Consider the following 25,779-nt stretch of genomic DNA (forward strand, 5'->3'; position numbering starts at 1 on the left):
TTCTCTTTATTCAACTCCCAAGCAAAATCCTGTAAATTGCAGGTAATTAACATTTTTTTGAACATTCCTGGCTGCTGAGAAAACAGACTTGATAGAAAACACGGGTGTCATTTTCTCTGTGTAAAGAATACCATTTTTAGTGTCTGTCTGTTGTATCTTACTGTTTTTTATGGCATTGAGTCCTATTCTAGAAGGCAGATATTGGTATAGATTCATCTTCCTCTTCTGGATGATACTTTTTGTAAAAATTGTACTGTATCATAAAAGCGCCACTAACAAATAACTATTATTCCACGAGAGAGGAGTAATAAGAGTAAAGCTATAAAAACAGTTTGTGAGATGAAAAGGATCCCAGAAACTTATCTAATTGAGCCAGCTTCTTTATGGCCAGGTTTTTTGAGCATCACATTATAGAAAGTAAGCAAAGCCTGTTAATAACGGTGCCAACAACATAAACCCCAATTCAAACTCCTCCAAATTACCAAGCCACTGCTGTAGATCTGGCTCATTTAGGGTCCACTGTCTTTTAATGAGGGTTGCATTAATGAACCAATTGATAAGTTGTTGCCACTGATCAATTATTCCCCCCAGCTGTATTTAAATTTGCATTTTGACAGGGAATAAGAAAAGCGCCACTAATTATTTGCAAAAAAACTAAATGGCTTACCGCAGATTAGGAATGGCATATGGGGCCTTTCACTTGGAGGTCACTAGATCAGCTGCAGCCCAGGTTGGCATTGATGAGGTTATTACCATCTGACAGCTGTTTGCTGGCCTGTGTGAAATGAATGGCTGGTTTTAGTCCTTTTCCTGTCAGACAGGTGTCCTGCCACAGTTTGTCCCCTTTTACTTGGCAGTGTCTGTAATGATACCAGCATTATTAAGATATTTGGAGTGGGTACCCATTAGGCTTGCTGGTGTAGATCTCTCTTCGACTGTATCACTTACACTATCTGAAGTATCTTATAAAAATATCCTAGAAAATACATAGCTCTGCTGAAAAACATACTACTGGTTCATTTGCGTGCCTAACTGCATTAGTCGTTTGTGACCTAGAGGAAAATTGAAACCAGGCTTTTGACAAATCAGCTATTTTAGGAAGTCCAGTTAGGATTGGCCTTTTAAAATGGGTTATTTACCTGTAGAAATATGCATCTGCACCATAGAATTGATGCAGTACAACACCACTTTAACTGCCATGTCTCAATGCTGTTGAATCTTAGGATTTGTAGTTTGGAGAGGCACAAGCACTTTTTGGCAGAGAAGACTAGAGATGTTGTAAAAGGACAACTCCCATGATTCCATCGCATTGAGCTATGACTGCTAAAGTGATGTCACTCTGCACCAATTCTATGATGTAGTTGCACTCCTACCATCAATTTTGTGTGTTATAGGAGATGCAGTGGATTGGATCAAAAAGGAATAATCCTGGCTGCTTCATTATATCCTATCTGGGGGTATGAGTCAGTTTATTTGTGCCTCCTTGCCCCTATTATTTGTCCATTGCGTTTTTAGATTAGCAGATAGAAGAAAGCCTTTTTATGTGCTGTTTACCTGTGTGTTATTGAGGCTCACAGGAGGCTTTGAATATTGGATATTGGAATGTCCTGCTAGGGCTCTGACAGCATTCACAAAGCTGAGCTCCTGTTGAGGTCAATGTCATAAGCAGGGCAGTTAAATATAATGTGACATATAAACATTTTACTAAATGGGTGAAATGAGAAAAACAAAACTAAGATTCGGATCCAGTAGGTTTTTTTTTCCCTTGACAATTGCTGCTGTCAGTGTACCACAGGAGGGGACATTTACCCCCCCCCCCCCGACTCTCCAGTATCCCCTTCCACAGAATTGGGAGTCCCAATATGCATGTTGGGATGGAAAACAGGCTTACAGGATAAAAGAGCAGGGTTCTATCTTGGCACTGAGCATAAGCCTCAGTAATCATAGACATTTGCCTAGTGCTTTGGAAGTGTGCTTCATAATATTTTGGTAATCCTTATATCAGTTTTGTGAAGTAGGTCAGTATTATTTTCATATTGCAAATGAAGGGATGCAGTTGAAAGGTAGCAGTTTGCCTAAGGCTACCCAAAGAGCAATCTTCAGATGTAAGTCCCATTGAGTTTGGTGAAATCTACTGTCATGTATTTGAACACAGGATTGCATTCATCTTTATTCACACTTTATTGTTTAATCTGTTTTCACTCTTTAGCCAAAAAAGCTTACAAATGTGAGCAAACACCAGCTTGTAGTATTAAAGAAATGACACACAAAATAGAAAGGGACCCCAGAAAGTAAGAAAAGCATTCTTACTCATTCTTTTCTCTCCCTCCCGTTACACCGTCTAATAATTTGTCTTCATGTTTGTTTTATATTAAATTCATCTAACCATATTTATAAAACCTTTGTAATTAATAGATGCTTTACAAAAGCAAGGCTAATTGGAAAATAATTGCTGCTTTGATTTCAGGAAGCGGATTGATGTCAATTCTAAGATACTGTGACTTGCAGCAAACAGTTCATCCCATCCACTATATTAAGGCTTTCTGCTCTTAATGCTACATAATGAACAGAAGATACAATAGCTGACAGGTTCTCAGTCTTATCTCTGGGCTTGAAAAGTGAATGTTTCAGTTACTATTTGGAGTAGCCAAAGTGCAGCTTTCAGACAATATGTAGATTTTAGGGTCTACGGGTCATTTCCTAGGTTTTTTTAATGGTTGCTCCCTAATCCCTTTAGGAAATATAGGGGGTATTTTGCCAAATGTTTGTTCTCCTTCCCCAACAAATTTTAGGACTATGAAAGAACATTTTATAATCATCATCATCATCATCATCATCATCATCACAACAGCAACAGCAACAACAATTCTGCTTCTTACCCGCCTCTCCTTGTGGCTTGAAGAGGGGCACAGCATAGCTAAAACACTTAATAAAACATTATATGAAATACCTATATTGAAATACAGAAGACAGAGGACACAAGTTTAAAATCCATAGTTAAATTGACGGGATAGATCTGCTGGAAGTGATAGGTAGGTCTTTAATTGTTTTATTTAATTCCAACAGTTGATTTATATGTTTAGAAAGCAAGATATAATTCTGGACACTTCTTATTGTTAAAAAAAAAAACTCACCTGGCCCTGAAGTGTCCCATGAGAAGGGCAAAGCATGACAAAAATGCTTCAAAGGTGTTCCAAGTACATTTTGGTGATTTTGGGGGGGGGGGGGGGTGAGGGGTGGGGAGATGTATGTATCCCTACAAGGTCTCCTGGGGGCTTAATGTGACTTTCTAGCCTCCCACAGTTTCCCAATTCTGTTTTATTTATGTCACTTTAAAGGATGTGTGTGGTTTGATGCGTTAATCTATTGCAGAAAAACAGGAAAGAGTCACACGAATGAGTCCCACCTTAAAACCTATAATAGCACTTGCTAAATTTATAATTCCATGTGTTTTGATGAAATCTAGCCAGCTTCATTATATATCTGAAGAATTATTTTAAAAATCACATATAGTGTATGTGTATATATGGGCAAAGGGGATATTGTAGAAAGTGAGGAAATTATGACTAAGAAGAAATGAACCCAATTACATTTTCCTTTAACACTCTTGTATTAGGTTTACATGGAACAGTACTTTGTTAACAGTGAGTATGTTAACTACTGAAATAGAGTTTATAATTATATAAATTATAGCTTATTAACTAGGCCAAAGTTACAGCTAAGGTACAGCTTTATTAACTAGCCCAAAGCTGCCAGGACTTCTCAGTTCTTAGTCATTTTTTAAAAGTGCAAAGGAGGAACATGAAAGATCAGGTGTTTGCCTTGAACTTCATCAGCAACAGCTGTGGAAGCAGGTGGAGGCAGTGGGCAGAATTCACCTGGTATAAGTTAAGAAAAAGCCTCAGGTAGGCCGTGTGCCGTCGGATAGACTGTGTCATGGGAATAAACATGACCATTATGCCCATCTTTCGTTGAACATGTGCAAGATGTTAAGAGCATGAAGGTTTTCTGTTTCTTTTGCAAGTATATATTTTTTGCAACTGAAGTACTGCAAAAAAGAGATGTTTCAGCTCTCAGTTAAGCCCAGTTTAGTTGCCCTGAATTAGAGTATTCATTTTGGTTTCTTTTTGTTATTATGTGCCTTCGGATCATTTCCAACCTAGAGCAACCCTATCACCTGGATTCTCTTAAAAAGATATATCCAGAAGAAGTTTGTCTTTGCCTTCAAGGCTTAGAGAACCTGACTTGCCCAAAGTCCCATAGTTGGTTTCCATGGCCAAATCATGTTCTCCAGCAGTTCTAGTCCACTGTTTAAGCCACTAGACCAGTGGTTCTCAACCTGGGGTCCCCAGATGTTTTTGGCCTACAACTCCCAGAAATCCCAGTCAGTTTAACAGCTGTTAGGATTTCTGAGAGTTGAAGGCTAAAAACATCTGGGGACCCCCGGTTGAGAACCACTGCACTAGACCATCCTGGCTCTGCTTGTTTATATCAAGATTAAAGGGATTATTTCAGCAAAGTAAATTGAAAGGAGAGAATTTTTCATTGGGAACACACTATATATCAAGACAGATCTAATATAATTTTGGGGTCGCAACTTCTACTAACTGTGTATATGTAAGTAACATTTCTGCATTTCTTGTATAGTTTTAAGCTGCTAAATCAGCCAAGCTCTATGACTAAAAAGGCATTTTTAGAAGCAATTCCATTTTTTAAAAATCTACTCTTTAGGAAATTAGCTTTGGAGACTGACAGCATGCCAACACGAATATTGAAAATTCTTTGAACTGCATGTAGTTATATTGACCTGCCATGGTTACAATGACTTGTCCAGCATCCATCATTCACCATTACTTAAAAGTATTAAAACACTCCTTAATATTCAGCCTCTGCTTCTTGAGAAATCATCTTTAAGTGCTTTATCTTGCTCTTATCCCTAATTACAGGTGGAAGATAGAACAGTGTTGGAAATTATCCTTATTGAGCTCAATGGCATCTATCCCCTGGAAAGTGTGCATACAAATGCAATTAAATATTTCCACACTCTGACCAGTGACGTAACATTATATTCCATGTAACAGTGAAAAACAGATGAGTAAACTTGCACATGAATGGATTGCTCATTATTTTCTGGGAAAGTGGAGGGAAGGAAAGAACTACTGTATTGGAGCTTCCTCAGCACGACTCAGTTGAATCTTTAACACTATTAAAAGGTTTGCTATCAAACAGGAGGGATATTGTCCTCAATCTGTGTAGTTCCTGTATGCAGGAACTTCAGAAATGTTGGTGGACTGCCTCTTCAAACTCAGGGACACAATTTGATCCTGCCCTCCACTTCTAAAAGCACAACAGAATGTATAAGAAATGCTAGATTGTCTACTCATAGACCCCGTGAGGGCACTATGATGACATATATGCCAGATCCACTGACAGCTTTATTTTTAATGAATTTACCTTGAAGGTGTCCTTTGCTGCAGCTAGGAGAGTATAGATTGTCAGGGCTGTAATAGTATCCCAACACAGCTCAATCTATGCACAAACACACCCACCACTGCTTGCTTAGTCTGTGAGGTATGCTGGCGGACTCCCAATTGGATGCTGGGACTGCTACTATCCTTCCACTATCCTATATCAAGACTCAAACATTGTGCTGACTGTCTGTCAATATGATTCAAATGCTTTAAGTGTCTTATTATTTTTTAAAGTGTGTCCATGGCTCCTTATATCTCTCTTGGTGATGGTGGTTTAAGAAGTGATGAGGAAATAGGAATGTAAAAATGTCCAAGGGCAGGAGTACGAAGAAAGATAATGCATCTTGTGGAAAATGGTTCAGGTATAATCCAGAAATTCTGTGTTGGTGATGATAAATCTGCTTTTGAATGCTGCTTCTGTGGATTAGAGCCATAGTTTATGGTTGCCCTCACTGGATATTTCCATATTGTATTGTTTAAATGTTAATTCTTCTTCTGTGCTAGGAAAACTCAGTATGCCCTGCTTAATATTTACAAATAATTGAGATCTTCAGCTTTGCAGATAGTTGTGATCTTTTTGTTGTGTTGCATCCCATTAGCATGGAGGAGGGATCATCAGGGATACTATACCAGCCTTAGATATATGTTAAAGAACCCAACCACATACTATGTTTTAAACAATGATTCCCACATGATGATCACACCTGCCTTAGCGGATAACTTCCACTTGATGGGCTACACCCAGAGTTGTATGGACGGGCTTTCTAGTTCTTTTCCATGAATCTGTTCTAGAAGGTCCCCCGACTATGGCATTTTGAGGTGTTGAAGAGGATGCAGTAAGTGAGAGATAATTTTTATGTTAATGAAAGATAACTGTAGGGAGACCAGACACCCCATTTTCCACCTCTCAGAGCTCTATCTTCGAACCCCAACCCCCCCATATCAGTCCCCTTCCACCATCCCCAAAAGATGTACAACCCCAAACAGTATTAAAGTGGACAATCAAGTACACTGGGAATGTTACATACCTGTTTTAGATTGAAGTATTTTTGGGTTGGGGATCCTTTCAGAGCCACATGGAGACCTTGATAGCCCACAGTCATTAACTTCCTTTCCCTAGATAAACAAATGCCATTTCACTGGCATATAGACATATCTACTTCATCTATCATTTGCCTTGCATTAAAAAAAGTAAATAAGGATGACTAAAGGATGCATTAGAACAGGAAAGGAAGCTTTATAGAAGTACACTCAGTCCCCCCATATCCACAAATTGTGCAGCTAAAGATTCAATTATGACTGGAAAACGTTGTCAAAAAAACATTCCAAACTTTGATTTGCCAATATATGTAATAGATATCATTTTACCTTGCCATTGTGTATAATGAGACATGTGCATCCACCCATGTGGGTGTCCGCAGGGGGTCCCAAAACTGAAAGCCAGTGGATACCAAGGGTCCACTGTAGTTTGAAATGAACTTACTCACACCTCTTTTCTTGAGAAGGAGTGAGAGGATGAAGAGTAATAGAGAAAGAGTGTTTGATCCTTAACAGAACAGAGAGCACCTCCCCACCCCCCTCACCAAGAAAAAAGGGAAGAACTAAGTGCAAAGAACACATCTGTTTACATTGACCTAGGTTAATGGATAGTGACATGCCAAAACCTCCCAAAAACTGCACATTAATTAATATCTCCTGTGCCAGGCACACGGTCTGGAAGAGATCCTGTAATTCTTCTCTTGACCTCCGCTCTCCTCTCCTCTGGTCATTTGATTGGTTTCCTGTCTTAAGTGAAAACCACAACCTTTCAGGGTCCACTAAGGTGAAATGAAAGGCACATGGTGTGGAGGGTGTAAGAGGAACCCCGCACAGTCCTTGTCTGCACTTGGGTGGGCGTGCTGGTCCTTTCATAAACTAATAGCTCCCAGCACTGCCGCTGCATCAGACTTTGTGGAGCCAAGAGGAGAGAGTTTGGAATGCCAGGGCAGGCACAAAAGGTTTGTCTTTCCCCCCCTTTTCCTGGCCATGTTCCCCACCCCCTTACCAATGCTATTAATCCCGTAGACCAAGTGACAGTAAACTTAGACTTGAGACATTAAGACAGTGTGCAGGTGAGCACATGTGCGACCCCTTATTTAGGAATATATAGCTTGTGTTAAAGTGTGAGATGAGGAAAGGAGAAAACAGTATCAATGCTTAGCCTATTGAACAATCAATTGTCGAGTCCAAGGAAGATTTATCTATATGTATTGCAAGAGCTTATTAAAGTTAGTAGTATAACGTCTGTTTGTATTTATCTACATAGTCTATTACCAAATGTGTTCTTTTGCTCTTCCTTGAAGTGCAGTCTAAGCACCATAGAATACATCTAAGAAGATAGGAGCCCCCAATTGCGCAATGGGTTAAACCCTTGTTCCGGCAGGACTTCTTACCAAAAGGTTGGCGGTTTGAATCTGAGGAGCAGGGTGAGCTTCCATCTATCAGCTCTAGTTTCCCATGCGGGACATGGGAGAAGCCTCCTACAGGATGGTAAAACATCCGGGTGTTCCCTGGGCAACATCCTTGCAGATGGCCAATTCTCTCACACCAGAAGGGACTTGCAGTTTCTCAAGTCACTTCTGACACGGAAAAAAAAAATCTAAGTAGATGGGATAAACTGAACTCTGTGTTGCTTTGTATTTGAATCCATCTGTGTAATAACCACATGGAACATGTACTGGTGAGGATGTTTCTTGACGTTTGTGTTGCAGTACATCCCCCATTAACACTGTTGAAGCATCTCACAAGTAATGTGAGAAAATGTTGTGTGTGAAAACTATGTTTAAAGTTAAAGATGTGGTGTTTGAGAGCAAAGATCTTGCTTTGCTAGCAAGCAAAGCAGGCCCATCTGTCTTGCATAGGCATCCTAAGCTTACAAAACTTCTACCTCCTGCCTGTGACTTTGTTTGCAAAGCTGTTGGTTGTTTCTCTCAGTTTCTAAAAGGGATTAACCTGCTATTGTAATGCATCACCAGTGGCTCTATTCAAGCCATTATCCTAGAAGCCTCTTCCTCACCACTAGTTCCCACCTTGACTGATAGGTTAAAGCCTGAGCATTCTATTGCGTTATCAGAAACAATAGGTAGCAGTTACTTAAAAGGGGGCTACACACCAGTTGAGAAATTGCTCTGCAATGCTAAAATATTCTAACTCTATTAATCCCTGTAAGATGCTCCCCAAATTCTTTTTTTTTTTTTGAGCTCCCATTTTTTCTGTGAAAGATGAACACAGCCATTGGTATTACCAAATGCTCTCTTACGTCATGATATTGTGGGCAGAAGGAAGGAGGGCCTCTGAGATATGCTTGAACATTGCAGTAAAAGTGAACATGAGTAGAAGAGCTATTATATTTAATCTGAGCACTTGGAACATGACTATTGTGAAGGTTGATCATACAGAACTCTAGTTACAATTCATTATTTCTGCTGTAGAAAGAAGATAGGTCACCTAGCAGGAAATATTTTTGTGCCTACTACCTAGGGATGTAATGAATAAATTTTCTTATGCTACATGAAGAAATATGTCTCAATAAATTACAAAAGCTTTGTTTTTGCATTTGGATTTTTTGCCTGCAAATGAATTGGTGTCCCCAAGATCAGAATTGAAACCATTTCTGGAAGTGAGTTTGCATAACCTTTCTGACCTTCAGCCAATAGCCTCTGAGCAGGAAAGTGGTATTTTTAGGCCAGTGGAGACCCAGGAACAATTTCTGTTGGCGCTGTCCCAATGACCTAACTCTTCTGGGTGAAGCAGTGGGCAACATGTTGCCTTGAAAGATTCACTCTTGGGTCAACGAACAAGTGAGGGCACTTGGAGGTGGCAGAGGAGGGCTTGGACGTCTCCCCTTTAGGGCTATAAAAATTCTTCCTCCCAGCGCCGATGCAGGGATCACTGGGAAACAACTCGGTCCTTCTCTGAAGGCTGGCTGTCCACATTTTATGAATTTTCCCTAAATTAAAGGTAAAGGTTTCCCCTGACGTTAAGTCCAATCATGTCTGACTCTGGGGGTTGGTGCTCGTCTCCATTTCTAAGCCGAAGAGCCGGCGTTGTCCATAGACACCTCCAAGGTCATGTGGCCAACATGACTGCATGGAGCACCATTACCTTCCCGCCGGAGCGGTACCTATTGATCTACTCACATTGGCATGTTTTCAAACTGCTAGGTTGGCAGAAGCTGGAGCTAACAGCGGCCGCTCCTGCTGCTCCCGAGGTTTGAACCTGGGACCTTTCGGTCTTAGCTCCAAGCAATTTCATTTCTTGGTTTTGTCACTGAGTGCTTCAGAACTCCTTTTTTGGTTTGGAAGGGGATTGAAGGAACTCCCAGTATCAATTTACACATATTTTTGGTTATGTTTTCTGGCTGAGGGAAGAGCTTTCAGGGTCCAGGAGCAGCCTAAAAGGGAGAAAACTCAAAAGTGGCTGTGGACTTGCACAACTAGATCCAATATATGGTTTACAAGGTGCCAGAGATAATGGATTAGATGTACACTCTTCTTTACCCAGCCATTTGAATTAGTTCACCACATTCTGTTCCTACAGGCTCCAGTAAAAGGGGAAAAATACAGATTTCACAAACCAGAGGTTTGTCCTCCCATATCCTGAATAGCTATCCATAAACACATACAGGGGGAAAATTATAAAGTTTGTGACCAGACTTGTCTAACAAAGTGAGCTTTTGAGAAAAAACAGAAGTGAAATAGTTTGGTGGGGTAGAGGTCTCTGCCAAAGTTTCTGAAACTGAGACAACAACCACCCCATGGAAAGAAATAATCCTGCCTGCAATGGATTGTAGCTCATTTCAGTTTCTTCTCCTAAGACATTTCCATGCAACAAGCTAGGAAAACTAGTGTTTGAGCACAGAAGACTATTCATACTTGCATCCTTGATGTGGTTTCTGGGAGGAAACAAGGAAACCATATTTGAGTTCTATGCCAGAATTTCGGTACCTATCAAGGTCCATTTCCAAAATTACTCCAGAAGCTGTAGTCACACTGATGCTTATTAATTTTCACAATATGGTATGGGCATTTTCTTCTTATTTTGCATGCAAGTTTTAGAATGAGAGCTTCCTGGTTCCTTGAGTCTGCTTGCTTTTCTTTACTTTTGTCTAGCAGAGATGCCCAGGATTTCAGTTTTGAAGTGAGCAATGGAAAAGAACGTATTTGGGGAGCCTGATGCTGTTTCATGGGTTCATGCTCATTGCTCTGCTCCAAGGCAGAAAGTGGCACAGCTTGAATTGGACCAGTTTGGATTAAAATAATGAGTGACAGCTTGCTGAGGGGAAAGAGGAACAATTGCTCTAGAGATTATCTGAGTTTCCTTCCCTCAAAACCTTTGCCTTGCCATCACCATTACTTTCCCCACAAGTGCCTAGTTGGCTTGTTCTTGGAGTGAACCTGGAGCAAGCAGCATATTTCCTCCTCTTTGGCAAACAATGTTGAATATTATAATGTAGTTTCATTGTGATACACCTTATATTAGGCCTATATAGAGTATAGACCCCGAAATAAAAGAAATTTGTTGGGTACAACCAAATTACGTCCCATTCATTCCGCTGATTCAATTCCAGCTATGAATAATATTGCTTTTAGCAATTCATAATAACAGCTATCTACATTTGTTTTGCAATTACCGTCAGGTTTTATAGTTGCTCATCTGACTGGTGAGTTCACCATCTTTTTTTTTTTAAACCAGTCATGTGTTCAAACCCAAGGAAGTATCATATAGTTTTTAGGACTAGGAGATTATTGCTACTGTTGTGCATGAGTATTTATAATATAAACCATATACTATCCGTTAAGATTTTTAAAGAGTCAGCTTTCAAATACAGAAACATAGATTATTTTTGATACCTGAAACAAGATTGAGCATTTACCTTACGTATAGTTTGTGTGGCGCATACAAACATTGTGAGAATAATAGCCTATTTTGTGTACTTTTCAATGTGGATTGAGGGTTTATTAATTCTCTTTAATAAAAGTGTATTCACAAGTACAGAAACAAAGTGTGTATAGGAATGTGTTTAGCTGATTGAATAGCAACCGGGGATTCAGGAAAGTTTATGGTAATAAAATGGAACATTGGTTTGCTAGGTTGCTGTGCAGCCAAGCTGTGCTAGACAGCAGTGAGGACAGCTGGTTTTGCCTGTCCTTCCTCCTAATTCTTCTGTCTTCTTTTGACATAATATGATGCTGGAAAAAATGGTCCTTTGCCAGTAGCTGGAAAATTTTAACCTCGTCTCATATAATGAGTGATTTATGGTAGATAGAAGACCAGCTCTTATATTACATTTTAAAAGGATAAGTCTACTCTTCACTAGTCCAGCCATCTTCATATACATATGCAAGAATGTTAACACATAAAATTACAGTATGAACTCCATATCCATGGGACAGATATATGTGATTAAAAATATGTCCTCTCGACATTTTCTAAGTACTCTGGCCCAACTTGGTTATCTTGGGTCAGAAGACCTTCATTCTCTCAATAGGATTAGCTATTATCTGTGTTTTTGCATATCCACGTGAAGTCAGAGAATGTATCCCTCATGGATATAGGGCCGGCTGTACACTGAATAAGGTTATTAAAGACAAACTCACTTTTGTCTTCAATAACCTTTCTGAACTAATTATTTGCATTCTTTTTATCAAATAAAATCTGCATGCTTTGTTTTATCAAATGTCACCTGCGGGAGTCTACCATTGACACATTATGATGTAAGGTGATATCTCCTGTATGTCTTGGCCATGATTGATCTGCATCTTATATGTTTTATGTATATTCAAATGCTTTTGACAGAAAACAGATTGTGTCCTGAACATCTTCTCCATTAAAATCTTTTTCTTCGCCATGTGGAATTCATCAAAGCAAGAATTAGGGCATGATTATGCTGCTTAGTTGTTCTGAATACAAATTTAAAATGGTGGATAAGTTTTCAGAAATGTTCATTATATCTCATAAATAACAATTAAACTGTGATCTGCTTATACTCATCCCATTGTGTATGTCATTTTAATTCATTGGGATCTGAAGGAAAGTAACATGTGTAGGATTCCTTTAAGATGTCTTGGTATTTGGGAGCTAGAGAATTTGGAAATGATTACTTCAGTGCTTTTGTTACCTTGGTGTTCTGCTTCACCTTTTTCTTTTTCAAATGATTCAGTGCAATGTATTTAAGGACTCAGTATGGTTTGAGTGTTAGACTAAGAATCTGGAGATTAGAGTTTGAATCCGTGCTTGGTCATGGAGACCTACTGGGTGGACTTGGGCAAGTAATAATCTCTCAGCCTTGGAGGAGAGGAAAGGAAAGTCAACCCCTCTCTTGAACAAATCTTGCTGAAAAACCATGTGATAGGTTTGCTTTAGGATTGTCATAAGTTGGAATGCCAAAGGCACACAACAGCAAACGAAGAAACCACCTTTGGGTGTTGGAAGTTTATTGAGAACGAAGAAAGCAGAAGTGCCCATTTCACCCAATTGCAAAATCCTTATGACATTCCCTTGTGTTCTTTTCATTTCCTTCTATTCTGTTCTCTCTCTCTCTCTCTCTCTCTCTCTCTCTCTCTCTCTCTCTCTCCCCCCCCCCCCCCCTTACTCTTTTCTTTTCCTACTGGTTTCTCTCACATTGTCAAATGAGCCTTTCTCTCACATCACTTTTTCTCTTCCACATAACAGCCACCAGGAATTCATACCTCCCCAAATGTTTTGAAAAACTTGGGGATCTCTAAAGAGAAGCAGCATATGCAAAGAAATTACACTCCCAGGTCCATCTCCAGCCTTATTTGCATAGTAGATTAGAACTTCCAAATGTGTAAAGGATGATATAAGGGTCTAAATGTTGGATTACAACTTTGGATACTAGGATTCGAATCCTTGCTTGGCCATGGATAACCATTGGATGGCCTTGAGCAGGTCACACTCTTTCAGTTTCAGTAGGCAGCAAAGCCAAATACTTTCTAAACAAACCTTACCAAGAAAACCCTGCGGTAGCTTGGTCTTATGGTCACTATAAATCAAAAACAGCTTGAAAAGTACCCTAGAATGCATAACAAAGGTACTGCAGACCATCCACAGATTTCAATGAACCATAATTCTATTTAAAATAAAATAATGCTGAGATGTATACTCCCAGGGAACCTGTAAGTGTCTATGCCAAACACCATATGGCTAAGTTTCACATTCCTGAAACTATGCTAGAGACTGGTGTATTTTCTTTCACATCTATATAGTTTTGTTGATGGCAGTTCAAGAATTTTAGCCAAAGTATTTGATCATGATTAGAAAGCTGTAGTCTACAGCACACTCAAATGCTTTTAATACTGTCTCCCCTCTCTGCACAGTATACTGCTTTTCAACCTTTACATTTGCTACCACCTACATTTCCCTTAGACAGTGAGATTTCGTCTGGCCTGTGAGAATTGCCCCCTACATTTCCCTTAGTCCTTGAGAACTTGCCTTTTATAAATATTCAGTTCCTGTGTTGGGGATTCCATATTTAGATTAGTGCTTCTGCAACATCAGAACCCTATCATTTTTTCCTCCCTCACTTTTTTGGGGGAAGAGGAGAAGGTGCTGTTTTCTAATTGCTAACATATGCCAAGTTTATATTGTTGCAGACATTGTGGCCAAGATGTATGAGAGAATTTACAGGAAAGATTTGCATACTCCTGGAAGGCTTCAGAAATTAACAGGCTAATTTTCCAAACAGTTTCTCCAAATCCAAGTTCTTAGAAATCTGCAACTAAGATTAAATCTGTTTTCAATATAGAAGGCTTGTGGGAATTCTAGAGGGTATCTTTAATGATGTCTTGTAACAAAAACAGTGCAAAAAGGGGTCTGGTCACTTCATTAGATGTATGAAGCAGTTGGTAGACATATACAATGTATATATGCATATTTATGTAGCCCACATTTTAGAATTGTGCATCCCACTATTGTTTCTTGAGAGCAGTGCATTCAGCACAAAATCTTTATGCTGACGCAACAGTCTATGAGCATTACATAATTCAAATTAACACAAATCTACACTAAAGAAAAAATGTTGATAAGTATCCAGTAAAAATGTTGATGAAATAAAGGAAAAGTTAACAAGCCCATTGGTTCAGATATTTCACAAAAAAGTCAAGTTTTGCATATTATATCAAGTTGTGTAGCTCTGCTGGGATTCTCAGATATAGCATTCCACAACATTGATGTAACCACCAAGAAGGCCTTGTTCCTACTAATCATTTTCCATGCCCCATGTCACCTTATGTAAGGTTCTTTTGGGTATGGTCAATATGTATGGTAGAAGGTAATTTCTCAGATTTGCAGCTTCCAAGCCACCTTCCAACACAAGGTTTTGTTTTATTATCTTAATTTGATCTTGGAAGCTGATAATCAATGTAGAACGTTAGAGTAACACATTCTGACCACCTAAAACCATGAAGCAAAAGGATAGCAAAACATCTGGGCACTCCAGGTTGAGAACCATGGTTCTATAGATACCTATCAGAATCTTAAGATATAAGAGGAAGCCTTTCTTTTGGTCCCACCACCATCACAGGCTCTTTGCTTAGGGCATGAGAGAGAACCCTCCCATAATGTGAAATTCCCCTCCATGGAAGGTTAAGTTGGCCCTCTCCTTGCTATCCTTTTGCCAGAGGCAAAGACCTTTTGTTTGAGCAAGTATGTTGTCATGCTTTGAGTGTTGGAGTGCATCTCTGGAGTCTGGGGTTTGAATCCTTGCTTAGCCATGAAAATCTATTGAGTGACCTTGGGCAAGTTATACTCTTTCAGTCTCCGAATAAAGCAAAGGCAAATTCCCTTTGAACCAATCTTGCTAAGAAAACTCTATGACAGGTTCACCTTAGAGTTGTCATAGGTCAAAAACTATTTGAAGACACACAGTGACAATACTTTCGATGTGTAAGCAGGGAGGCTTCTTATTGTGGTGTGTAGACTATTTATATTTTAAGGTTTGCATGCCTTTTAAATAAATTACACTGTTTTAATGTGATAATTGTAATTGTTTCTAAAATATTGTTAGGTATTTAATTGATTATTTACAACTCCAACTAAGGAGAAAGGTGGGATACAAGTGAAATGAATGAATAAGATTCTCATAAAGTCTGACTTATCTCAAAGGAGAGATAGCTAGCAAATTAGCTTAATTGATTTTTAAAAAGTTTTGATTTTTCTCCTCCTAAGAATCATCTTCCAGGGTTCTTCCGGTTTGCAGTTCCTATCCTCCCTTACTATTGGCCATGATGGATGAGAAGGATGAGGATTACAGTTTAAAATATATGGAAAATACAAAATTGGAAAAGTTCGCAATAGAGTAGCCAGGAATAGCCTGCAGAAAGTAGAGATCCCTTTATTGGTGTGTGTGTGTGTGTGTGTATACATACATAGTAAAGGTAAAGGTTTCCCCTGACGTTAAGTCCAGTCGTGACCGACTCTGGGGGTTGGTGCTCATCTCAATTTCTAAGCCGAAGAGTTGGCGTTGTCCATAGACACCTCCAAGGTCATGTGGCCGGCATGACTGCATGGAGCGCCGTTACCTTCCCGCCGGAGCGGTACCTATTGATCTGCTCACATTTGCATGTTTTCGAACTGCTAGGTTGGCAGGAGCTGGGGTTAACAGCGGGTGCTCATTCTGCTCCCAGGATTTGAACCTGGGACCTATTGGTCCGCAAGTTCAGCAGCTCAGCGCTTTAACACACTGTGCCACCAGGGGCGCTGTATACATACATACATACATACACATATACATATATTGCTTCGACCTCTAACTATGGCATGCCCAATTGCTTCTTGTGTCTAATAACCAAGAGCGAATTGCAGTCATATTGATCTGTCTTTTATCCATTTGATTAGCTCCTTGTATTCATTTGTGCTTTGGCATAGTAATGTGGCATACCTCCTGCCTTACTACAGTCCCATTTGGCTTTGATGGCCAGGTCTGTCTGACAGAGTGATCCCATGTCGGCTTATGACTGTATGTATATATATAAGTATGCATGTATGTATATAGCCACTTAATGTATCAAGATGCTCAATGAATTCTGCTGGTGAGTGTGTTTTATGGAAGTGCTTCTCCTTTGGTCAGAACCTAAAAAAGGAGAAGACAATGGGGCTTTTGAAAGTGTCAGTATGTGTTGGGGTCATAGTTTCGGAGGCTCTGGCTCACTGTGACTCCTGAGTAGTTTTAGCACAATGTCATTCTTACTGCTGACCATATACAAATTATATTTCTTTTGCATGTTAATGTCAGAGTAGCTGAAAGCCACCGGTAGGTATGTACTTAATGACATCAGCTGGCAAAGAGCCCTGGTAACAGAGAGAGCAAAAGACAGAGAAGCAAAGGAGAGCTAGATAGGGAGTGTGTGTGTGTGTGTGTGTGTGCATGCTCTTGTGCATATACGCAGCAGATCTGGGTATTCTGGCAAGGTAAAGAGCTGGTCTGTTTGGCAGGACCTTCCCATCTGGGATCCATCTGTGTTTCTCTGGAACCGGACAGGCGGCTCTAAGTCAGTGAGAAATCGCAGATGTGAGAGAGCTGACACATGTCCAGCTAATGAAAAGAGAAGGAAGGGTGGTTGCAGGCTCGGCTTGAGGATTAGGAGCCGCAAAAGGAAGACCATTTTTTATTTGTATTTTAAAGAAATTGGGTGTCTGCGACGACCACCTGATTACTTGGGCCCTTGGGTACATACGGTAAGCAACCTCCTCTAAATAATAATTCTCTGAACAAAAGCTATTGGATGTTGAGTTTGCTAGGATATATTTTTTTAGAAAAAATGTTTTGTAGGCTGAACTGCACCAGAAGCATGGTTTTCTTCAGATCGCTCTTTGTGTGTTCATCTGTGCGTGTAAGAGAAAATGCTACCAGATGCAGTACCTTGCTACCTCTCCTCTTCCCTGCACCCTCCTCCCCACATCAGTTTGACTGCAGTGCCTCTGCTGTGTCAAAACTTCATTAAATGAGCTGATTTGTTATACAGATTCTTGCAGCTGAGAAAGATGTCAAATAGCATAAATCTGTGCCTCCCCTCTTTGTGGCTGTGATAATGACTTTTTATTATTTTGATTCCTTGGGAGGGGACAGTAGCTTTCAGGATTTCATAGTCCAAGGGAAAAATTTGTGGTGCCATAGACTTCTATGGTGGGAAATGGTTATTTGCATCTATGGATAATAATGGCTGACATAATGAGATAGGATATTTTTTTTAAAAAAAGACTGAACTCCAGCTTGGTATTTTCTTTTAAATCATCACAATGCTAACATTTCCTCTATTCAGTTCTTCTGCTTGCATTATGTTAGCGGTTGTGTATCCCTGTGTAGGACTGTGTGTGGTGGACTGTGAAAGTAGCTGGTAATTCTCATTGTGTTTAACTCTTTTGGTGCAGTATGTGATGCAGCAAAGTGTACTCTTTTGTAAGTGTTCATTTTCAAAAGCTATCCCTATTTTCTACAGAAACTTGGATTTTCCTTTGAGCATCCAGCTGTCACCTATATCTCAGTGTTGCAAAATTATTGTATATTTTTAAAAGCACAGATCTAAAATTCTGATTCCTCTATGCTTTCATTTTTTTCTCTTTGTGGTGTTGAAATCCTTCATTCTTTAACTTTGAGGTGAGACTCAAATGATTGTACATTGGGCAGGACACTTAGGCTGTAGCAAGTTTTATTCCCCATTGAATGCCTATAGTTGTTTCTTGCAAGCTATTGGGGGTTTCCTATTTCTGAATACTAAATTGCAGTGTCTGTTTGTTCAATTGTTCATTGTTCTATGCCCTAGCTGCAATGTACTTTATGTCTACCATGGCACACATATCTTAAACAGCTTTTGCTGTCTTGAACTCAGAAACATTTTGATTGAACAAGGTTTATCCTCTCCTTGGTTTAGGCAGAGGGGAAAAGGAACTCAGCTGTGTCTCTGCCCCTCCCCTCCTTTTGGTCATTTTCAATCCATACTGCTAAGAAATCATATCCACAATTGGGACATGTACAGTATTGTTTTCTGATGATTAATATAAATGTAAGTATTCCAACAAAAAGCACAACCTCGGTAACATTGGTGTTGAGATATTATGCTGTTGTGTCACATTTAGCGTTATCTTCTCCTCCTAGGGAGATCTGTGTGGCTTTGATTCAGTTTCCATTTTTCCCTGTGACTATCTAATAAGCTCTCTTTTATTAATCTCGAAGGTAAAGCTTTCACAGTGTGAGGTTGTACAGGATACTAATGGTTGCTAAGTCAGGAAGGGCGAACACCAGGAAAAGGCCAGAAAACAAGTGCAGGCTAAATGGGGAAACAAAACAAAATGATTATGGGGCATTAATTTTAAGATAGCATCAGGAATTTGATAACTAGGAATTGGATAATATGGAGATAAAAATGACATACCTTTTCCTGAAGACTATAATCTTAATGAAAGGTAAAGCTTTCACAGTGTGAGGTTGTACAGGTTCAAGGTTGATTCCCACTTTCTCATATGGGATAGATAATATTTGTAATGACAACTTTGAAAGAGGGGAAGAGGAAGCATATGTAATTGAATTTAGAATGAATAGGTGTAATGCTATAAATGACGGAGGAGAGTTTTACTAACCCCTTTAGGTACTGAACTTTCTTTTATCTTTTATACTATTTTCAGAACTCCTCTGGATGTGGGATGAAAGTGTTCTCAATCATGGCATTAGACTATAAACACTGATGATGTTTTAATGTGTAGCAGTCTCAGCAGAACATGCACAGACTATAGTATTCTTCTTTGTACTTTTGGGAAAGCTTCATTTTTCCGGAGTCCTATCTGAAGTATGACAAAAAGCTGTAAAACTGCTCTATCCAGAATACAAAAAAGTCAGTGTGTGTAATGTAAGGAAACTTCAATTTTGTAGTGCTGTCTCCAGACCTTTGAAAAGCTATATTCTGAATGTAGTCCTTTAGAAGTAATGAGTCTGATATTTGAAATAGTTTTTTTTTGGTTTTGCTTTTAGTGGGTCATTTGAAAGATGTTTGGGGTACCTGGGGAATGTTTGTTTTTTCTTTCTGTTCACAAAATGCCAAAACCAGTTGTTTAAATGTGTAGTTATATACTTGTTGCTTAATATTATTATTATTATTTTATTTTTATACCCCGACCCATCTCCCCGAAGGGACCCAGGGCGGCTTACATGGGGCCAAGCCCAGACATCAGACAATATAAAAACATAGCAATAAAACAAGTCTATCAACAATAAAACAAATCATAAAACAAATAAGGTCACATACAATAAATATACTGATAAAATCCTGGGTTGACTCCAAAAAGAACTGGGCCAGAAGTACAAGAAGTGTCACTACCATTAGGGAGAGGTAGATACAAGAGCTATTGTTCCCATTAAAGTGCTGGGGAAGGCGTACACAAGGGACTATTGCCAGCTAAAAAACTGGAGAGCAATAAAGATAAAATAGGCAACAGGTCGATCCTTTACTATGGAGATCAATCGCCAAAGGCCTGTTGGAAGAGCCAAGTTTTCAGGCTCTTCCGAAAAGTAAGGAGGGTAGGGGCCTGCCTGATCTCCCTGGGTAGAGAGTCCCAGAGCCAGGAGGCAACAGCGGAGAAGGCCCTCTCCCTCGTCCCCACCAACCACGATTGCGAAGGTGGTGGGATTGAGAGAAGGGCCTCCCCCGATGAGCGAAAAGGCCGTGCTGCTTAAAAGAGGTAAATGAATAGAATTCCCCAAAGATTAAGGTTTTATAGTTGTTTTCTTACAGTACTGAAAAGCGAATACTGTAATTCTTCCAACAAGGATGAAGGATGTCTTCTGTAGTACGTACTTACTTACTTACTTAGGCAATCCCTTGTAGTTCGAGGATGATGGTCCTCCGTCTTTGCTATCTTGGGGATGGATCCGTAGATGGCTGAAGAGACCTATTCTTGATCTGCATGTTCTCCCACAGTGAGGACATCGGTTTCCAGGTGGAAGGCGGTTTCGGTCAGGGTTGGCTTGATGCGCCTTCCTCTTGGCACGTTTCTCCCTTAAGCCCTCCATTCATGCCTCTTCGAACTCCGCAGCACTGCTGGTCACAGCTGACCTCCAATTAGAGCGTTCAAGGGCCAGGGCTTCCCAGTTCTCAGTGTCTATACCACAGTTTTTAAGGTTGGCTTTAAGCCCATCTTTAAATCTCTTTTCCTGCCCACCAACTGTAGTACATGGGTAGGAAAAGCAGCTGTTTTTAAATGAAAATCTTCAACTGGCTTTTGATAGTTATATTTCTCATGAAGGGATAACTGTAGTTTCACAGTTCTCCTAGACTCTTCACTAATTAGGAAAGCTGGTTTGGGAATGCCTTTTACCAGATTTGGCTAGCCAGCCATCTATGGCCCTATCTGGAGAGAATGATCACGTCTCAGTTTCCCACCCACTGGTGACACCCACACTGGACTACTGGAATTATCATTTCTGAGAGGCTGAAAACTGCCTGGAAACTGCAGTAGCTGCCTGAATTGGTGGCACACGTGTCACTGTTTGCAAACATTTCTAACCTGTTTAGAATGACACTGTTATCATGGTTGTCAGTATAAGATTGTTGAAATGATGCAGCCCAGAAATTTGAAAGCTTCCAATCCCCTGATGAGCTGGTGCTTAAAATTTTGACACTGGCATTCAGTTTGGAACACATTTTCAGTGCTGATACAGAACTGGAAAGCACAATCTTATGAAACAGTTCTGGTAGGAATATCACTGTTTCCTATTCAATTAGGTAGTTTAACTATTGGTTGTATTGAATAGAAAACGAGGGTGCCTAAAATCTAAAAACAGAGATGAAGCCTTTCCTCCTTTCAAATGAATTACATTTCTTAAATCATATATAGATGGAAGTTGGAAGGACTAAAACAGCACCTTCTGTAGAGCATGCTGCTCAAAGTGTTTTGCTTTGTCTTTCTGTAAACATAGCTTATAAACAAATTCACTGCTTTTACTTCTTTGGATGACAGAATTGCATGTTAAAGTTTTAGTCCTTAAATATTTTATTTTCCCCCAGTAGTCATTTATTCTATTCATGTACTGGTGCCATGAATAGAACATGGTCCAATTAGAATCTGTGTTCTTCTCAGATTTGACAGATAACATAGAAAAATTATCCTTTTTGAGTTTTGCTGGTTCATAGCCATGTCTGGCAGTTGAATAAATTCAAGAAGAAAATAAATATTTGTTGTTGTAGTTTTTGTCGTTATAGTGATCTTGCTCAATGATGAGCTTTTCCATGCTTACTGAAAATGTCATAAAACTTTGAGTTCTATCAGTATATTTCATTACTGAATTAAATATGGCAATGGTAGCATAAACACAACAAACACAAAAAACTAGGGTAAGAATCTCATACTTAAAAGTAGAGAACAGCAGTAAAAGCATTTGCAGAGAGAAAGAAGCATTTGTGAATTTCCTCTCTCTCTCTCTCTCTCTCTCTCTCTCTCTCTCTCTCTCTCTCTCTCTCTATATATATATATATATACCGTGTTTCCCTGAAAATAAGACAGTGTCATATATGAATTTTTGCTCCCAAAGATGCTCTAGGTTTTATTTTCAGGGGATGTCTTATTTTTCCATGAAGATGAATTCACATTTATTGTTGAACAAAAAAACGAGCATTTATTATATACTCTACAGTAGTTGTCATCACAACCAGCATAACCAGACAAACTGAATCCTATCAAGAATTTCTTGTTACTACCATTATTTCCATGTATAACACTCTATGGTACGTACATTTACCGATCCTACATGCTCTGGTGTTCTGTTCAGCGGGCATGCTTCCAAACACAAACTTTGCTAGGTCTTACTTTCGGGGGAGGCCTTATATTTAGCAATTCAGCAAAACCTCTACTAGGTCTTATTTTCTGAGGATGTCTTATTTTAGGGGAAACGGTGTGTGTGTGTGTGTGTGTGTGTGTGTGTGTGTGTGTATATATATCTATGACTAATAGAGCCTTTAAAAAGTTAGTCATCTCTAGAGTGATGTTTTCCCAAGTATGAAGTGTGTTGTTGTTTTAAAAGGCATGTATTTCTGCATAGTCTATGCCTTTCTGCTCTAATGGTATTCAGTGGCAATGAAGCATTTGGATGGTGACACAAATTTAGGATTGGAGGGGAGATGGACCAAACCTGTGAAATAGTGAAACGTCCATATGTCTGGAATACCAGGGAATTGCCTTGATTTCCCAGACTTTAGGGGCCTTCCATTAACTTAATTTGACATATATACACACACTTATTCCTAACCAGGATATTCCCCTGTTCTATGGGGCAGATTGTGATAGCCTTCTGTCATTTATCTCTTTCTAGGCAAGACAGAGAAGGGGGACTACTGGAGCTTTGAAAGAACTCAAACTTGTTGCTATACGTCAAGCTGTGAATGTTTAAAGACCTCATATGGCTTACACAGGCTGGTGGAGAAGGAGGGGGAGGATGGGCCACTTTGCGAGGGTAACAGATGTGCCCTGTGCTGTTGACGCGTGCCAGCTCTGTTCCTCTGCTCCTAACACCAGGTGCAGCTATTGTTCTAGCGGGTCTCTATTCATCCGGTCTCGTCTGTTACTCTGCTCTTTCTAGCTCATTGTTTTGGAGGGGAAATTAGCATTAAAAACCAATCCCGAGCCCCCATGTCCCTCAACTGCAGGTGACTGTTATTGGCCCCAGCTGCCACCCTTGCGCTTGATTACTTCCATATGGGCTTGTGGTGAGAAGTGGTATCCACTTACCAATTTCTCCACCCCGAAACACATACACTTTATTATCTGCAGTGAACAATATCCTGAAATCTATTAGATATCCCCCCAAATGGGCTTCCCATCAGTCAGCATTACAACTAAGGTGAACATTTTTACAAGTGAAGCTAATTATACGCTCTTCTCTCCACCCCTCCTTTCCTCTCTCAAGGCTTCCCAAATGAACAATAACTGTTGGCTAGTAAGTTAATGCTCTGAACTAGCCAACTGCATGGATGTTCACTAGCTAGAAATTTTCTGCTAGTTTACATATTTTCCATTTAAGATCATCTAGTCAATGAATTTTTGTATCCTGTTGAACCACTCCTATATGAGTGTAGCAAAGTCAGTCTCAAGAGAAAAGTGGTAACTTGTTGCTCATTATTTTGCTAAAAATAGCCAAATCAAGACAGGAATGTGGAGTTTGGAGGGTGAATAGATGTCTTTCTCTTAAATTTATAGTTGAAGGGCAGAAGTCAATTGGAAGTTGTCTTGTACAAGTATCATAAAAATGAATTCATTTTAAAGTTAGATTACTATCCCACCTTTTCTCTGGTGAGAAAAATAGTGATGTACACAAATTCTCTTCAGTTTATCTACCCAACACTGAGGTAGGCCAGACAGAGATAAGGCCAGGAGGCCCAATGAGTTTCATAGCTCAATAAGGAACAGACCACAGACCAAGTCCCATATCTAACCACTGTGCCATGCTGACTGAATGGTAGCATAGAAGGAAGGCAGGACTTCTCAGATTTGTTTTATATTAATTTTCCAGAGAGTGTCTGTGACTGTGCCTGATTTTTCTTATGTCACTAAATTACAAGTGTTCTGTTGATACTACTTTTAAGTAGCTTCTGTCTTAAGAATTCAAAACCATGAAACATACACTTTTTGGTTAAGGGAATATGTAACTACAAGGACCTTTTTGTATTCTGAACAAGTTTACAGCAGTGGTCCTCCAGTTGTTTTGGACCAACTCCCAGAAATACCAGCCAGCTTAACAGCTTTTAGGAATTTTTGGGAGCTGAAGCCCAAAGCACCTTGAGGACCAAAAGTTGGGTACCACTGACTTACAGTATGAACAAGGGTACCGTCATTGGTATTCACTAGTAAATACCATTTTTTGTTGCACTTATTTACTGAACTTTTTTCTGTATAATTCACTAGATAGCATTGTATCTGAATTTGTTGAGTTGGATCAGTATTGTATGAGGGGCATGTTTCATACATAAATTTTATCTAGGAGTTTCATAATTACCTGAGCCCTTCCACAGGCAAAGCATATGCTCTGTCACTCAGTCATATTCCATCCCTTCAAACAGGATGGAAATCAAGTGGTTATTCACAAGTTTGCAGACTCCAGCTCCAAGGATTCCTTATTGTTAGTTGTACTGGATAAGTTGGTTAGGGCTGTTGGCAGTTACCCTTCAACCACGTCTGACAGGATGCATGATTCCTATTCTTGTCTTAAAAGGTGAATGTGAAATAATTGATAATTATTGCAAAATGGTGCTGTTCCATTATCCAGAAGCCAAAGGGGGCGCTAGAGAGAGGAGGATAGTCCATTTTATAGAGGGGGGGCGGTTGAAGGCAGAAAACCACTCCCCCCATTTTCACTGGTTATTCCCCCTCCCCCTTACCATTTCATAAACATGGTGACATGGATGGGGGAAATAAAAAGAAAACGGGGGGAAATGATTTTACTCCTTCAAACTTCCCATCCCCCCCCCAATAAAATAGATTATCTTTCCCTATTGGCCTTTGTCTGGATAATAGAACAGTACCTGCCAAACTTCTGAATGAGGTTCTAGTGATACTGATGTCAACTGATAGTTTGTGATCCAAGCTGAGGAAATGTGCCTACATATGGCGAGGGTGGGCCCTTTAACCTGTTCTGTAAAAAACCCATGTGTGTATGGTGTGTCCATCCAGTGATTGAGCTATTACTACTCCTCTTTTAGAGTTGATAAATAATTTATATAGAATATGGTAGAATTCTGCCCTGTACCACCTCAGATTGCAGATGGAAGGCTCATAGTTTTGAATGTTTCACCTGCATTTAGAAATGAAACAAAATGGGGGGGGGGGGGGTCACACAAAATATCTCTCTCTATGAGCTCCTTCCCTTCCTGCAAGTACTATTTTAGCACACATTCCCTGTGCATTAATTTATATTGAGATTGCTTAAATCATGGCTATTGTAACTAAAATTGCCAGTCTCTAATGAAGGATTGTCTCAGAGCAAAAAGGAAAGAAATTACATGGGGCTAGGGAACTGTGTTGTAGATGAATGAGAAAGCTTAATTTTCCCTCAATGGGTCAAGGTAAAAATGCATTGTTTCAGGAGGAACTTTTATCTCTCTGTTCCAGCTGGCATTATACCATCTTATATATTTGCCAACCCCATGTTCTTCATAGCAGTGTGCCTAAGCCTCTGTTGCTTTGTGGGTGGAACTAAGAAGGAAGGCGAAGAGACTTAATTAATTACAGGAGATTAAAGACAGTTCAGGCAAGCTACAATCAAATTCCA

At 39.6% G+C, this 25,779-nt stretch overlaps 1 protein-coding gene across 3 annotated transcripts in view; it reads left to right on the forward strand.

The window, feature by feature from the left end:
• Positions 1 to 25,779, forward strand: part of cbfa2t2 (CBFA2/RUNX1 partner transcriptional co-repressor 2) — a 104,907-nt gene that overhangs the window by 19,396 nt on the left and 59,732 nt on the right. The window contains exon 1 of one of the 3 annotated variants that reach the window (XM_062978796.1): positions 16,307 to 17,207. The exons of the other annotated variants lie outside the window; for them this stretch is intronic. The gene's annotated coding sequence lies outside the window, so the exon portion shown is untranslated. Of the gene's footprint in view, positions 1 to 16,306; positions 17,208 to 25,779 lie in introns of those variants that run through there. 3 annotated transcript variants of the gene reach the window in all.

This window comes from Anolis carolinensis, chromosome 4 (genome assembly GCF_035594765.1).
Source record: "Anolis carolinensis isolate JA03-04 chromosome 4, rAnoCar3.1.pri, whole genome shotgun sequence".
Lineage (NCBI taxonomy): Eukaryota > Metazoa > Chordata > Lepidosauria > Squamata > Dactyloidae > Anolis > Anolis carolinensis.